The sequence below is a fragment of the Elaeis guineensis genome, chromosome 8, assembly GCF_000442705.2.
Source record: "Elaeis guineensis isolate ETL-2024a chromosome 8, EG11, whole genome shotgun sequence".
In the NCBI taxonomy this organism is placed as follows: Eukaryota; Viridiplantae; Streptophyta; class Magnoliopsida; order Arecales; family Arecaceae; genus Elaeis; species Elaeis guineensis.
This window is the reverse complement of record NC_026000.2, coordinates 40,101,727-40,105,779: the sequence shown is the minus strand read 5'-3', so window position 1 is coordinate 40,105,779 and position 4,053 is coordinate 40,101,727. Positions and strand designations below refer to the sequence as shown.

Genomic DNA, 4,053 nt, shown 5'->3' with positions numbered 1-4,053 from the left:
TGTCACAAATTGACATAAAAAGTATCAATTAATATCTAAATTATCTAACTTTATTAAGAAATTGATACTTGTTATTATATTTTGTAGAAGAAGAGATCATCAATAGAAAGAACAAGGAAAGAGGATTCCAACGGCACAAATTTTATGCAAAACGGAGTTAAATTGACCCAGGAATTGAAGAATGAAGAAAGAAGACTCAATTGGGTCAAACCCGAGTCAAATCAGATCAAAATTGGTCAAAAATCAACTGATTTGGTGATCTGGTTAGCCGCCTGATCCACAGCAACAGGCGCATGGACCATGGACCCATCGGCGCACCATAAACCCCCTAAAACCTCTTAGTCCCACATCGGAATTTTGAAAACCTTATAACCCCCAAATGCTTATAAAAAGCCCCCAAAGGCCCTTGTTTTATGTATTCTTCCTTCCGATCAAGCTTGTAACCCTAGATAATGGGGTTTTTAGCTCTCTTTTCAAGCCTCGAGCTTTGAGGTTTTTGTAATAAATTTTTTTATATATAAAATCTTATTTTTATGCAATTTCATCTCTTTACATTATGCAATTTATTTTTCTTGCAATTAGGATAGTTTAATTTATGCAATTTAATTTTATGCAATTAGGTTAGTTTAAATTATGCAGTTTAAATTTATGCAATTAGGATAGTTTAATTTATGAAATTAGGGTAGTTTATTTTTCTGTATTTAAATTTTGTAAGTAGATTTAGATCATGTCTAGCTAAGCATCCCTTCTAGGGTTTGCGATGAAGCTAGATCATGAGTAGGGATTTTACATAGGGTTCTTTCTTTTTCTTAGGGTTTCTTTTTCTTCCTCTTTTGCCAAGAATTTTTGATGAACTACAGTTGGGTCAGAGTCCCTTCATAGTTCATGCTTGATTCAGTGCATAGGAGGAGAAAACCCTAAGGGATCCTAGTTACTACTCCCCTGTAAAGAATCTTGATAGGTTATCGTTGGGCCTTAGTCCCTTCATAATCTATGCTTGGGAAAGACAAGAGGAGTAGTCGTTAGGATCAATAAGAAAAATTTTAGGTAGAATTCCCTAATCTAGATCTAGTGGATTCAAAAACCCTAGATCCTTAGTCTTATTGTCTTTAGCAAACAACTTTCGACTTTCGATTTTTGTTAAAGCTCACTTGAGCATAGATTTGAAAATTATTTTTAAAACCAAGTCTCTGTGGGATCGACCCGTACTCGCTGGTCGTGCTACTCTGCACACCGTGCGCTTGCAGTTTTATTTACAAATTTTAAGATTTGAACATCAAGTTTTTGGCGCCGTTGCCGGGATTTGGCGTTTTAAATTATTTTCAAATATTTGTTCTTCGTGCGTTATAACTCTCTTTTTTTTTCTTTAGGTTTCTATATTTAGTTGGTGATTGCTGGAAAACTCAGGTACGCTTCTAATTTCTCTTTTATTATTTTTAGTTAATTACTTTTGCTTTTAGACCTAATCATTTGAATTTACTTAATCACAAAAAAAAAATATATATAAAACAAAACAAAAGACATTTCATAATCGTGAAGTAAAATATCAAAATAAAAAAAAAAAATTCTAAATTAAAATCTTTTACATTCTTGGTCATCTTGTTTATTTGTATTTGCATTTTCATAATTAATCTAAGGGCATCAACCCATTAACAAGATAAGGTGGGGATTTCATTACCCTTCCTTAGCCCAAAAACCATCTCCATCATATTGCATTACCTAGACTTTTAATCTTAAAATCAATTAGACGTCAACCTTAAGGAATTCGAGCTCAATAGGACAAGGAACCCTAAGAGTTCTACCAAGTTTGAGTTGTTTGATTAGTTGGTGTCTAGGCAAGTCCCTGAGGGTGGTTTGTTAAATTGGTTCAGTTGCTAGCCTGGCCAACTCGTTTGGTGTCTAGAAAGGCAACGATAAGTGAACCTCCCACCTCTTATACTTACCTGGCTAACTAGTTGATCAATCTCCACTTGGAAGGTTTGAAGGGTCATCTTGGAACAGTTAGGAGCTGTCTAGATTTAGGTTAACCCTAGGATAGATTGAGTTTAATTTATTGATTCACTTGTTTGAAAAAAAAAAAAAAAATTAAAATTTAAATTAATTTGGTTACTTTTCTTTAGATTTAGGACTCCTTAGGATCTTCTCTTTAGAACTTTTTCTCTTTCTTTCTTTTCCTTATACATAAAATTTTATTAAAAAAAAAAAATTGTATAAACATCGAGAACCGTACACTTCGTGTGTGGAGAAGAGTGTCGGGTCGTCTAGTTAGAATTGAGTCAATTCCTGTTGTTCCAATGGCTGAACCAATCCAACCCATGACCCTTAAGAATTTGTGTTATCCAGTTGGCTCCATCCAACCATCTTGTATCAGGTTGCCACAACCCACAGCTAACAATTTTGAAATCAAACCTCAAATCATAAATATGCTTCCAAAATTCACAAGATTAGAGGATGCTTATATATTTATTAGAGAATTTGAGGAGGTATGTGCAACCATGAAACTGCAATTAACAGAGGATGAGGTCAAACTTAGATTAATCAACTTTGCCCTTAAGGACAATGCTAAGAAGTGGCTTTATAGTCTGCCAAACTATTCTGTCACTACCTGGGAGGGCTTTGTGAGAATATTTTTAAAAAAGTATTTCCCCATCATAAAACAGCTAGGATTAGGAATGAAATAAATCAATTTTACCAACTAGCTGGTGAATCATTTTGGAAGTACTTTGATCGTTTCAAGAATCTTTTGACCCAATGCCCACACCATGGAATAGAAACTTGGAGACTATGCCAGATTATCTATGAGGGGTTAGATTCAAACTCAAGAACCATGCTAGAGTCCATGTGCCAAGGTCAATTTATGGACAAAGAAACTACTGAAGCTTGGCAATTCTTAGAAGACCTAGCCGAGAAAAATTTACAGTGGGAAACAACTAGGGAACCTGATAAAGCTACACCTTCAAGAGGAGGAATGCATCAAATTCAACCAACCTTAGCATCAGAGGCCAAGATTGCAACCTTAACACGTAGATTGGAAGCCTTAGAATTACAGAGACCAGCCAATGTAAATCAAATATCTGCACCCATGTGTAAAGGGTGCAATGCACCAAACCATGTCTTAGAAGAATGTTCCTACTCGAATGAGTGTGCACAGGTGAATGCCACCTATCAAGGACCATTGAACAATCCTTATGCACCCACATATAACCCAGGTTGGAGGAATCACCCGAATTTCTCATGGTCCCAGAATCCTAATGTAGGTAATCAAAATTTCAATCAGCAAAATCTAAGGTCCAACCCAGTGATGAACAACCCGCCAGGCTTCCATGATAATGACAAAAAAATTACCTCTTTAGAGAAAAGCCTAGAAGCCATGATGAAAACACATACCAGCTTTATGCAAACTACGGGTCAACTCATAAATAATAACACCCAAGCTATAGCCCGTCTGGAAATGCAAGTAAGTCAGCTGGCTTCGACCATTAGTGAACGAGAACATGGTAGGTTACCTAGCCAACATGAGCCAAATCCTAGGAACCAAAATGGTCCACGACCCCAACAAGGAAACCAAGTTAATGGTGTAAATGCCATTCATACCTTAAGATCAGGAAAACAAATAGACAATAAGGTAGTTGCACTTGATGATATAGATGACTCATCTGCCGAGTCACCTTCTAAAACTACTACCTTTCAACCTCAAGCACCAGAAACTGAAAATTCACCTAGTCCAGTACTTAAAAGTCCTAGAGCTCCTTTTCCAAACAGACTGAAATCCAATAAATCTGAACATTTAGATAAAATTTTAGAGGTATTTAAACAAGTCCAAGTTAATATTCCTCTTTTAGATATAATCCATCAGGTTCCAACTTATGCCAAATTTTTAAAAGATCTCTGCACTAGGAAAAGGACCACTAATGTACCAAAGAAAGCATTTTTGGCTGCAAGTGTCAGTTCATACCTATCTAGCCATGTGCCAATTAAATATAAGGACCCTGGAGCTCCAACAATTTCTTGTGTTATTGGAGAAACCAATATAAAAAAGGCCTTGCTAGATCT

The 4,053-nt window shown here is 35.9% G+C and overlaps 1 non-coding gene across 1 annotated transcript; it reads right to left on the bottom strand.

Annotated features, from left to right (window-relative positions):
- Window positions 1-2,662: 2,662 nt before the first annotated feature.
- On the bottom strand, window positions 2,663-2,769 carry LOC140851345 (small nucleolar RNA R71). The gene has a single exon (XR_012134097.1). It is a non-coding gene; the product is annotated as a small nucleolar RNA R71 (small nucleolar RNA).
- Between the last annotated feature and the right edge of the window lie 1,284 nt (window positions 2,770-4,053).